Source organism: Oryza sativa, chromosome 6 (genome assembly GCF_034140825.1).
Source record: "Oryza sativa Japonica Group chromosome 6, ASM3414082v1".
NCBI lineage: Eukaryota > Viridiplantae > Streptophyta > Magnoliopsida > Poales > Poaceae > Oryza > Oryza sativa.
In genome coordinates this window covers 20641838-20655885 of record NC_089040.1, presented here as the reverse complement: position 1 = coordinate 20655885, position 14048 = coordinate 20641838, and positions in this window count along the sequence as shown.

Here is a 14048-nt window from a genome sequence, read left to right as displayed (position 1 = left end):
CAGCCAAAACTTATAGGCTGAACAGAACGTGCCTTTAGAATGTTCCGAATTGTGATTGTGCATGTATACCCTTTCAATTCACAGATATTATTTTCTAAAAACACCAAATTCGGAACACTTTAGGCAAATTCATCCTTTTTTCTAAAAGCCTAACGGTACCGTAGCAGTTGTATGAGAGTGATGCCCTTGAATTGCAGAAGTTGGCTTGTCAACAGTACAAATATGGAAGAAAAATGTGGTTTTGTGGATATTGCAAATCATGAAATGGTGTTCTTCCTTCCTGACCCGCGGTCGCACAAGGAATTTCCTCTTTGCACCATGGAAGAACATCAATTCTGCACAACAAAAAGTTAAAACAGAGAGCTCTATTCGGAACCAACTTCATGCGAGTAAGAGTTACCCTCCAAGTAAAATTAAGTATCACGTGGTACTAAATTTTACCATCAACAGCTCTCAATTGATTAACCATAAAATTTCTCTGTATACAAACAAGATACTCTCGACCATCATATCTTTTTCGCTGAGTCTTATTCAAGTCAATTTCGATCGAGCTGTCGCCTCTGAACTCGATCTCCACTGCATCTTTTGCTTGGCTTAAGCCTTAAGAGTTGCATTTGTTTTTCTTTTTCTCTCGCTTTGTGAACCTAGCTGCCATGTCTCAGCTTACATGCATGCATATGCCCAGCCTGCAATTGTGGGCACCTTGTGCATATGGCCTAGCTCGATATCGATCGCCCTTCACAATTAATCTAATAGTATATAGTACAAAAGAAGCTACGGTTTTGTGCCTGTCCATACCATGATACATTAATTAATTAATTTAATTAAACAGCAAACATGCTGCTGATGCAGGCAGGCATAAGCATGAATGTGATGGATGAATCTTCTTTACATTTGCAAGCTGTGACGCACACATATCAACTGGACCATATTCATGCATGATCTGTGTTTGTTGCTAAGGGTGCTTTTTTGGTTGCTTATAAACAGTTAAATATACTAATGATCAGAAATCGCAGCGATGAGCTGAGAGACAGTAGAGGACAGTGGTAGTCGCCAGGAACATGGCCATATGCACTACGAAGAAGATGGATGATTGGATATACTTTGTTAATTGGAAAGGTTATGGTATATGCTATCTGTTCCCTTTTTTTTTTTCTTAGATGCTATTTATGCCTTTTTAATCTTCAGTGGATCGATCGAGCTAAGTAATCCTGTGTGCAGCTTGCTTGGCACCGCCTGAACTTTTGTCATTGGACGATGCAGACACCAACTTTTGCAAGAATTTCAAGAGTTGCTCGTTCGGAATGCAGAAATTTAATTTTTTTCCCTCTATTTCGTACCCTGTTTTCACATAAAACACAGCTATAGAAAACATTATTAGTGTTGATTGAAAAGACTCATCAGTGCTGGTTTCCAAACCGGCATTAAACTTTTGGCACTGACGAATAAGGGTCATGCTAGTTTTAAAGCCGGCACTGATGAGTGGCATTGGTAAGGACTAATTAGTGACAGTTAAAATATAGCCGACACTAATATAGTCAGGGTCATCAGTGCTGGGTCGTAAGAATACTCGACACTTATATGAGTGGTATCAACATCGGGTATTCTTATGACCCGATACTGATGAGTTTTTCGGCCAACAGGTTAGCCCATCCTACTTCAATCAGCTAGAACTGGTACTAATTGGTTAACTATAAGTGTTGGTATTCTTATAAATAAGCGTTGATTGTAAGCTCAACAATCAGTGCCAATTGTTGATATGATCCGGAACTGATGCCTTCGCACCCTGGATTTTTCACAATTTGGTCCGTTTTCAAAAACTTATTTCATAAATAGACCCCTAGAAAAACTTAACCCATAAATGATCCTTTTTGGGTGCCAGAGTCGCTGGCGCCGCCCTCCTGCCACCATGGCGGCCAGAAACTGACGTCGCAGGGGGATAAGTTTTTCCAGAGGTATATTTGTAATAAGTTTTTGAAAAGGACCAAATTGTGAAAAATCCAGCCTTCTCACCAGTGCTGGGTCTTGTCTCTGTGTAGCACGAGAGTGTTTTGTGGGACGTAAAACTATCGTTAGTGATGTGTTTTGTCGACACTGATAGTAACGATACTGATATGCTGTTCTGTAGTAGTGAAAATAGTTAAGTCATGCATTCCTAATGAGCCTTAAAGATTGTGCAAGACGACCCATGAGTAATAGTTATTCAACTTTAGTTGTTATTAAATTTAAGTGCGTCAACTATATTATCCACTGGTCGGCCAATGCCTATCCCAGCGTTTGCAAATTTAGGACCAAACTGGATTTATTCAGTAGAAGAGCATCCCATATATCCTTAGACGGTTAACCCTAACTCCTTATTTGAACTGGTCCACCTAGCTTGGACCTATTGGAGGCTAATGCGGATATTCAAGACAGGCTAGTACACTAATCCTCTGTGTGCCATGCATGTATATATATTATCATCATGATATGATGATGACAAAAAGCAAAAGACAAGCAGATTTTGTTTTTAACTTGCAACAAACAGTCAATCTGGTGCAATCCGAGTCAGCTTATCATCTAATGATCAAGAAGAAATCTCTTCACCTGGGGAATGGCAAAAGAGAGCCGGCCGTCATCATATATATATATATATGCACAGAGAGCGACGTCCTCGATCGATCCCTGCAGATATGGACATGATAGATGATGCCATGTCAATTGGGCAATTTTGCACTTGGAATAATTGTCAGATCGCATGGTTTCACTAGCTAGCTCTGGATATGCATAAGAATGACGGATCGATCGATCGATCAATTTCGTTTCTATATTTATATCTGTCAAAATTGAAAGATCAGCAGATCTAAACGACAGTGCAGTCTTGCTCATCTTGCAAAATTAAAGGGATGATATATACAGCGTACTCTGAACAAAAGTCTTTGCTTTCAGTTTGGTGTCATACGGTTACATTTTATATTAGCTATATCAAAATATTTTATGCAGACTAATTAAAAAGATCATGCATGTGAATCCTGACACTTGCAAGATCTCGCATATATCATCGATCTACAGTTCAGTCCACTAGTGTGAAGACATTCCTAGAAATTTCGGGCGGTTGTTGAGGCGCCGCATGCATGAATTAACAGAGCTTAACAGGTGCTTGCTCTTTTTGACCTCCTTTAGAAAGCTTTTATAGATGGTTATTTTGTTACAATTTCTAATTAGACACATGCGTTTAGTGTGAGGGCGGCATAAATAGCTAGGATGGGATGATCCTTATCGCACCTATCCCTGAACAAAATACCCTTAAAATAGCCTCGTACCGAACCAAACGCACCCTACGAGTCCAAACTCGGATTTCCGGAACAAATGCCGTTCAACGAGAATTGGTGAGCTCATCCATATTCAAGTGTATGTCCATGTGATTTGTGGTCCATGTAATATCCATCCAGAGTATTGATAAGCCTTCCCTTTTGATACGATGACCCCATTTGGATACTGTCCATTACCCAAATTAATAAACACATTACTACAAAAGGGGGTTGCTTCCTTTAATTTTGCAACAGAGAAAAGGATATTTTTCGATCCATCAACTTTGTGACCAAATTGAGAACTTTAAACTTAAAACGAACAGTCACTGCAAAATATAAAAAAAATAAATCGGGACTAAAGAAAAAGGGTAAATTAGCGACTGTGCTTGTATAAAACTGTGTTATCTGCTAAAATGTTGCATATAAAAAATGTATGGATTTTTAGAATTCAAAATTAAATCGCAAAAGAAACAAGAAACTAGAAAAATATGTTTCAAATTAAACTTCCTAGTTATTAATATTTGTGTTTAATTTTTCTCTTTATATATAGACAAACAGTCTAAAATAAGAATATTACAATAAAACATGACGTAATCGTTGGGAGTATGAAATATGGCATACCTCTATACTATTGGGAAACGTCAAATAATAATATGCAAATACAAGAGGCATATGCCGATTAGGTGTAACATCCCAAACTAAAAAAATGTGAGACCAACTTTAGAATGACTACAAGAAACCTACTCGACTGAACAAGGACCAAACGTAGACTACCTCTACTAGACGAGTTCTCCCAACATACGAGAGGACATATAGGTATCATTATTTTTTTTTGATTGAAATCACTGTCAAGTCTTTGCCCAGCTGTGTATTTTCATTGAAAAGACAAATAATATTTACTGAGAATTAATTACAGAGAGATCACAATGAATTACAAAGTTTGTAACCAATCAAAAACTAGTTGTTTCAAGAGATCTTTCATTCTGCACATATGCAGAAGAACTTCTTTCATACTTAATGCTCTCTAAGAATGAAAAGCCGGTTGTATATTCTGAAATATCAACCCATTCCTCTGTTTCCATATGCCAAGATACTATGAAGAATATTTCTAAAAAACCCTTATGCCCAAACCTCAATCTTGCTAATACAATCATCTGGAAGAAATCAAGACTGAAATTCCAAACAATTCCTAGATGTTGCTAGGGGTGGCAATTACCCCGTCGGGGGGTACGGGGCCGGCCCCACCGCTACGGGGCCAGGGGCAGGGTGAATTTCTCACCCACGGGTTTCCGGGGACGGGGCCCCGATCGTTTCCGGGGGCGGGGGCGGGGGCGGGTTTTGTGTTTCACCCGCAGGTGACCCGTGGGCCCGGATAGAAATGAGGAGATGGCCCATCAAAGCCCACCAATCAATAAAAAAACTCCCTCACGCTGTTCCCTAATCCCTCCGCCCTCTCTCACACGCCGCACTCCTCGGCTTCAGCGCTCCTTCCCGTAATCCCATCGCCAAATCGCTCCTACACGCTGCCACTCTCGCCTCGACACCAATGCGCCTCTCCATGACGATGCAGGTGCAGGCGACGTTTCTCGACATGGCAACCATCTCAATCTCATCTCGCTCCATCCTAAACCAGTGGTAACCTCAACATCCCCTTTCTCCATCCTGAGTTCCTGACGCGGCTATGGCCGGCGGAATCCAAAGACATTGGATGGTGGTGTCCAAAGGATGGCGGCATGTACCGGCCAGCATCGACCTTCTATCCCTCTATCTTGATGCGGTGTCACCGCTGGCTACGCTCATCGCCTCCTCCCAGGTACATCGGCTCTTCTTCTTCGTTTCCTTTTGTGTGTGCTTGACTGTTTGCTCCCTCGATCTGCGGGGCCCCGACCGGGTTCAGGGGACCCGGCGGGGGCGGGGACGGGGAGCAACTTTGACCCACTTCTATGATCGGGGCCGGGGGCGGGGGAGGAGATCGGGGACTGGGTGCGGGGGCGTTCTTGCCCAACCCGGCCCCGCCCCGCCCCGTTGCCATCCTTAGATGTTGCCAGCATCTGACACTAAAAGGACAAGTAAAGAAGAGATGTTACCTTGTCTCCCTATGCGCCCCTGAGCAGAGAACACATGTAAGATCATCATCTTCCTTTGCACAATATCTTTTGTCCAACATCTCCCAAGTATTAAGCCTATCACTAAACATAGCTAAAGCCCAAGGGAGGATCGATCAATATTTAGCCCAATGGAGGACCGATTAGGGACAACTAAAGCCAAGACACAACAATCCCGTTCCTCATCACAAGTTGATACGATGCCGAGCCATAGATCGATGAAGCCATAAGATCCATCGAGCTTGAGCTGATGACTTCCTCCATATATACATCCACCGATCAGCTATCACGCCAAAATCCTTGGGCGAGATAAGCACGTAGCCTAGACTAGTTCACATATACCCTTGTAACCATATTCTTTTCGTATAGATAAAAAAACAGCCACCAGGTCGACAGGGCGTAGGGTTATTACTCTGAGGAAGGTTGAGCACATATAAAAATCTCTCTTCTCTGACAGGTATCTCCCTCTAGAGAGACAACTAGCAAATATAACCCAAGTATACAAGTTTCTTATTGTGATATATTTATTTATGACAATAATATTTTGGGTTAATTAGAGCTATGCCATTAAAATTTTACTGGTTTCAGAATATACCATTACTATTTGTGTATTTGTAATGATGCCACTGCTACTTGTTTGTAATTTTAGTGGTGCCACTAAAATACGTATTTTGCATGTATTGGACGAGAATATCCTCATCTTCTACCTCTCTCTCTTCCAGTTGCTTGTTGCTTTGATGAGGACACAACTAGCTCGGATATAACCATGAATACCTCATGTATTAATCAACCAAAGATGCATATGTTCTATATAAGATTTACTTGTTATAAATTTGAACAAACGTTGCTACACAATGAGTTTTATGTGTTTTCGTTTGCAGAGGTACTTGCTTGGGCGAAAGAAAAGAGACCGAGCGTACAGAATGCATGGATGATTGAAGAAGTTGATTGGGGACCAAACCAAGACCTTCTCCAAGTCTTCTTTCATATCACCACGTCACTTTTGGTCTATAGACGACGAGAGATAAAGTTCTACACGTTTTGGATTCGGATTCGGGCCTCCTGACAGCATCAATTTCAAACGAACCTAGCCGCTGATCTAGAAGGAATTTGGGGGGCCATGAGTACTTGATGGAAATCTTATGGAGTCTACTTTAAGATGGTTTTGGTCCCACGTCAAAATTCCTACCAAGCTGCCGGGAATCTGCAAAACAAGCCACGTACCTCATCCAGTGCGAATTTGATTTGTGTTTTGCGCCTTGTAATTGTGTCGTGAGTTTAGCCCAAGGGGGTGTGCGCCCTAGAGCAACCCTAGGACGTCCCTAACCATATTTATTCAGTAGTCATCATCGTTTAGAGTCAGGTTTTGCTTAGATTAATCTATCAAGAACAGTTTCGCCGCTAGATCGGTTTGTGGAACCGCAAATTCATGTGCTTAATCATTCATATGCAATTTGGTTGCAATCTATCTTGTTCTTACTTGTGTTCTTCGATTCGCATGCAGGGATTAGCCTTTTCGGCGAGGTCAACCGGGTTTCGGCACGATTGATAACCAGAGGAGACGTGGTGCTGCGATTGCGGGGCTCAGTAGCGTGTTCGTTCAGAAGCCGGATCGAGTTGTGTCGCGACTCTGCCCAAATCGACTGTTTATCAATACCTATCGAAAGGTCGGGACATGACATCCTCATCATGCTCCGCCGCCGCACCACTCACTCCGCCGTTGCCGCTGCTGCCACTCGCCACCGCGCGCTGCCGCCGCTCGCTCCGCCGCTGCGCTGCTGCTCCACCGCTCTACCGTCGAATAGGAAGAAGAAGGGAGAAGGAGAGGAAGGAAGAAGAAGGGCAATTTTGTCCAATCTTTTTTATAAATGCATCCAAGGGGTAAATAATGGCATGTCTGAAGTATGTGTAAAATTAGAATAGTATGGTTCCAAATAGTTAAATACTAGTGGCATGGATCTAATTAACCCTAATATTTTAGGATCTGAATCAATATTTCAGTGTTTTAATCTAGTTTTGTATATATCTAGCATTACTACTGTAGTTACTCATGCAAATATGTATTCCATGCAGGGTAACTCCATTTCCACCACATATAGTAGTTAGATGTTTAATCCAACATAATACATTTTGAAGCCAGACAAATATTTAACAAAATCATTTTAACATGATTTAAATTAATATCTATTATAATTATAAAAATGAATATAGTATCGAGAGCCCATATATATGCACATACAAAAACACATTAATTGTGTCTTGTAAAACAAAACACTATTGAAAAACGTTTGTCCAGTTTACACATGCGTTTTTCGCTCTGCATGCAACCAAGGGCTAGCAGAAATTCTGCTAACGCATCAAGAACTGCCTAGGAAGATATATTTCCATAAGTGGATATCTTCAGGTTCAGCCTATGGAATACGTGATACCTCATGCTTTGTTGCTGAATGAACGGACGAGTATATGTTAATATATTATAGAAACTACTAATTTGCCCTTGCTAACGCTACGGTGATATTTTATAGTACAATAGTGATAAACAGAAAAATCCCACCGGATGTTTTTGTTGTTCTATTTTCTTTTGAATTGAAGAGCAAAACGACATATTAATTTGCATTCAAGAAATTAACATATAAGCCCAAAAATAGTCTAATATAAACACATTATTTAATCTATAATATTCCTTGTAATTAATCTTGTTCACATGGCCCAGATATTGTTAGTAGGAGCAACACCATTATTCGTTTTGAAAATCGGCAAATCCATATTTCGGGTCGGCGCCGATCTGGGCGAGGGCGTTGTGGCCTGAGGGGCGAACTCGGTGGCGGATGGGACGGGGGCGCAGCCGCAGCGATGTGGGGAGGAAGGCGTGCAAAGGAAAGAGGGCGGAGCGGCGTTAACGCGATGCGTAGCGGCAGTGCCGGTCAGCAACGGCCGCGGATGTTGCGGAAGTCGGCGCCGTGCCGAGAATCGGCCCGGTGGCGGCAGCAGTGGAGTGGCGTCAGCGCGATGCGTAATGGCCTAATGGGGATGCCGGTGTGTGCGGCGATGCGTGGGGATGGGAATGGGGCGGGTGCGTGAGGGAGAGGCGTGATTGGGTGGAGAAGGCGCAGATGTTGTCAGATGCAACTCATCAGATCATTTTCGATCGTTGGATATGTCATACGATGAATGAGTAAAACCACTTGTTGGACTATAGGGTAGATGATGAATGTTGAAATATTATGAAAACGATTTGAAGAAGATGATTTGGCATACTCTGCAATATTATATTCTAGATGATGTTTCATGCTTGCATGTGATTTAAGATGTTCTACAACGATAATTGCTAATGGATGATGATGTGGCATACTTGCAAATTAAGCTTTAGTTTCTAATAATTGTTAGTGGGAATAACTGAATAGAATGTATAGATTAGGGAAACACTCTGAACTAGATATCTTTTCAATTAGCAGCAGATCTTTGATTAATTGGACGAGTAATATATATTTTCGTTTCCATCATCCAAATGATCGATCGACATTTGTTGGGACCAAGGCCACCAAGAAATCCATGATACACCGAAAGCAACGTCTAGTTATAACGTCAGGACGAGCTTCTAGTAACCACATAAGCTAGCCCAGCCGGGAAGAGTTAGTTCAAAGGAGGGACATTCACCAACTCGATCTGGACCAGGACATGATCGCCCACTTTTGTATGCTTGAAGCACATGATCTTGCAAAGTTCCAGGCATTATACCTAAATAAATATACCTACTAATTACGTGGCCACCTCAGTGGGCATGCTGTTGGAAGGATCAGAAAGCTCGATTGTTTTCCATTAGTCAAGTAAACTGTCGGAAATGGTTGAAATCGGTAGCATCTCTTCGAAAATGACGCTCGGTCAATCAATAATTAATCATATTTATCAATTTAACTACTTATTATTAGCATCAATACGATGTTAATTTTTTTTTTAAAAAAATCATATTTTATATATTAATTGCTAAAAACGGAAACAGTGTGATTTATAAGAAAATGATGCTAAGTCGGTTCGGATTTTTTTTTGACCATTTATATGTTTTACTAAATGCCATGCATGGTTGATAGCTGGAGGAATGACCATTACTTAAAAAGAACCCACATAGGGACCGACATCTATTGACTTTTTCCCATCTCCCACGAGATAAAAAATAGGTGTCATTTCTTAAAAAAACCGGCATCAATACTGTTACCGGTTTTTTAAAAAAACCAGCATATGTAACTTATAATGTATTATATGTGCCGGCTTTCTTAAAAACCGGCAGCTAAGAATTGAGCTGAGCCGGCAAGAGCATGGGTCGAGCTGGCGGGGCCCACCACGAGGAGATAAGGCCACCAGCTCGCGATCCATTGACACAAACTCGCTCTCCTCTCTCTCGCTTGGTTTTCTCTCTCTCACTCTCCATCGATCCCATTGAGAGGGGAGGCGGCGGCGGCGAAACCTCCCCTGGCGGGGCCGAGGGGCGGAAGCAGCACGGCGTAAAGAGTAAGCGAACTACTATATCTACGTGGACATAGACTGGTGAGATAGGCTGACGAGGATTTTGGAGGCTTTGGTATTATATATAACTTACCTTGTCATTTCTCCCTTGCATCCCACATAAGGAGACAAACCTGCAACCAGTAGAGGAGAGAGCAGAGTGACACAAGGGAGGATAGGAGAGAAACAGAGAGCGACCGTTTTTTTTTTTGTTACACATATAACATTCTCAATCCGTGTTTGAAGTGAATCTGTTATTAACTTTTGCGATGACAATGTGATCGATCATGTATGCCAACAATGTTGTCAGGGAAAATATGTTTGTACCCTTTAATTAATTAGTTCAACCTACTATTATTTTTCATTATGGCTGTGTTTAGATCTAAAGTTTGGATCCAAACTTCAGTCATTTTCCATCACATCAACCTGTCATGCACACACAACTTTTCAGTCACGTACATCATCTTCAATTTCAATCAAAATCCAAACTTTGCGCTGGACTAAACACAGCCTATGTTTCATCTTCTTGGCAATATGCAAGAGTAGTCAAATCGGGGACACAGCAAACTTAGGCACAATGCATAGTGCTTCAGTAGTACTGTAGTCGGTATATGTCGCCTTTAGTTTGGTCAGAATTCGAGTCACTTCTAACTACTGTCGACCCGGTACCTAGCTATCACCAAAAGGCGAGAAAGAGAAGAGGATCAGAGGACACATATCTTGCATGTGTGTCCATACCCAAAGATTAGGCAAGAAAGCGATCGCCGGTACAACGGATAAACCATAGAAGCTAAGCTAGCCAGAGCGTCGTCAGATCATGCAGATGTCGACCGGCAGAAAAAGCATACATGCACACACGAACATGAACTGTCTCCTCCGACGGCGATCCCCGGTCCATTATCTGATCAGCTAGCTTTCTTTTTCCTCCCAGCTAATTAGCCAATTCCTTTTCATGGTCGGCCAACCTAGCTACTTCCACCGTTCCGTATGTATGACTTTTTAGTTTTACTCTAAGCTAAAACATCTCTAACCTTATCACAAGATATATACTCCCTCCCTCTCAAAAAAGAACCCAATACTAGGTCTAAATCTGGACACATGCCTCCAAAGGCTGATCAGCCAACAAGTATACTCCCACCATCCCAAAAAAATAAAAACACCCAATTCTTGGTTTGAATCTGACATATGTATATCCAGATTCATTTACAGCGGGCGTAATCTTATGCGTGCATTTATATGAACGCTTGAGTATGTATTCTATTTCGAAAGAAAAGTCTCTAACTTCAGCTGAGTTTGTAAAGAAAAATTACACCAATATCTACGACAACAATAGATATCCAGTGATTCCCTTAAAAAAAATCATATGAAGCAGGGTTTAAATTGTGAAGTCGCCATATAGATTTTGTGGAAAACCAACACTCTATTAGTTGTGCCTAACCTAAGCTCCTAGTCTTTAAAATTCTTTTTGGCTATGCCATTACTACGAAGATATGGTGAATTTAATAAGACTAATTTGATGCTGTATATTTTGGTGGGGTTTTCTATAGACCAGATAAAAACTAGAGAAGTTTAACATATATAGTACAATAACATAGAATACAATATATTGGACAGAGGAAACAGCTAACAGTAATCAGCTGCCTCGTGCCGGAAAATCTGGTCGAATCTTTCGGCCGTGCCGTCGCCGTCTCCAGAACGGCAGCCGGTCGAGACGACGATCCATCCATCCATGTCAGCCATGCATTAGCCGGTACTGTTGGGCCCCTGTCCCTGCCTGCCTGCATCCATCGATCTCTGCTGCATATGCATCAACTTTATTAATTAGCTAGGGTTCAGTAACATGCATGAATATATATGCAATTTTGCATATGCAAATGCTTTGCAATGGCATGGGCCAGAGCATGCATTCTCTCCTATATCTATCTTTGCAAATAGCTACTACCTTTCTGCTTGCAACTGTACACCGGCCGGCATCCTGCATGCTGTGATCAGGGTGTCTCCCTCCTCTTTCAATCAATCTTTACATGCATCGATCCATCGACCTGTCGACTTCCATCGGATACTCCATAGGATCCTACTTACTTTCCTTTTGCTTTTCTGTTCTTACATCCCCTTGCGATCGATCTGCTTATCCCATGCATCCCAAGCTTCTATTCTTTTTTTTCTTGGTGATATCTCATCAGCATATTTGCGTGCAGCTACTCGATCGATCGAGAGTGGCTATATATATCCCTGTAGAGTATAGTAATTCTTAATTTACTACTCCCTCCGCTTCAGGTTATCAGACATTTTGACTTTGGTCAAAGTCAAACTACTCTAAGTTTGACTAACTCTGTAAAAAAAATACTCCCTCCGTTTTAAAATGTTTAACGTCGTTGACTTTTTAGCACATATTTGACCGTTCGTCTTATTAAAAAAATTTAAAATATGTAAAACTATATATGTACATAAAAGTATATTTAACAATGAATCAAATGATAGAAAAATAATTAATAATTACTTAAATTTTTTAATAAGACGAATGGTCAAACACGTCCTAAAAAGTCAACGGTGTTAAATATTTTGAAACGGAGGGAGTAGTAATATTTACAACACCAACATAGTTTCATTAAATCTATAATTGAATAAAATTTTATAATATATTCATCTTGGGATAAAATATTACTACTTTTTTCTATAAAAATTAGTTAAATTTAGAGTATTTTGAATTTGACGGAGGGATTAGTTTCAGCAACGTTGGCGATCGAGGGTAATGGTGGTTTCCAGAGGCTTTTCTACGTGGAGGTGAGTCATCAGCTAGCGGCGCTATGATCGGTCGATCGAGTTGTTGGGTTGCATATCCGGTGACGACGACGACGATGGGAGAGGAGAGGAGACTTAGTGTGGTGGATTTCGTTTTTTTTTTCCCATCCAGCTTTGTGTTTTGCTAGCTTTACATGCTGCTACTACCAGACTACCAGAGAGATCGATGGATCGAGATCGATTGATAGATGATTCGATGGTCGATTAGGTCTTTGATAATTAACATCTTGTCATGTGTTCCATGTATACATGCGTGGCTTTTTGAGAAAGAGTAGTAGTGCAGTAGAGAGAAAATGTGTTGTTTTCTTATGAGGGGACCAAGCTGGTTTGCCTTATGTTTATTTGTTTCTCTGGGGGTCAAACCACACCGCACTTTATATTTCCTTTTATGTATATACTACAAAACATTAATCCACTAATTATACCAGATACCACTGATAAATTTCAGTTCCACAACATTATACCGGCCAGTTGGACTGTTCATTTTTTTCGCCCATTGCCGTCACTCAATAGTTAGTCAACCTTCGTTAATTAGGCCGCTAGTGTGAAAGGTGCATGCTTACCGCTAGGATGTAGTGATGTACTACCTCCTCCGGATTAATAATACCTATTGTTTTTTATAAGGGCACCGTCTTTAAAACTTTGACAACTATTTCTATTATAATATATATAGAAATATTAACAAATATATTATTTTATTGAAGTACTTTTTAAAACTAATCTAAATATATAGTTTTCATATTTTTAAGTCTTATAACAACTGAATCCAACTAATAACTACATCTTTATCTCTCTTATTCAACCTAAATAACAAAAGAAGGAGTTCACCCTTAAGGAGCTGCCTCCAAGAACACAAGGAAGGTAGCTTATTATCAAAGATAAAACCGTCTCTTTGCTTCTATTTATGCCAAGCTCCGAGAAGAAATTTCTCCATAAAAAAATGACCTTTGCTTGCAGAGTTTCTTTGTGTGAGATTATTGACCTTCTTTGATACCACTAGCCTAGTAGAGGCAAGTGATTGGCTGTATGCAATTAAGAAGTTGGATCTACCAGCTGCATGGACTCTTCTAAATGGTCGGATCATTTCCGCATCAACAAGGCTGATGGACAACCAATTGCTTGGGCTAAGTTCTCTAAAGGATTCAAGAAGGCCCATAGACCACCATGAATAGATATATTGAAGAAGTGTGAGTTCTGTGCACTCAATCAAAGGGAGCATACCGTGACAAAGTTTCTTACCAAGTTCAATCGTCGTGCACGTTATGCTCTAAGAACCTGCTTATACTGATGAGGAAAGACAAGAGAAGTTCCTAGAGGGACTAAATAATGAGTTTTCAATTAAATTGATCTC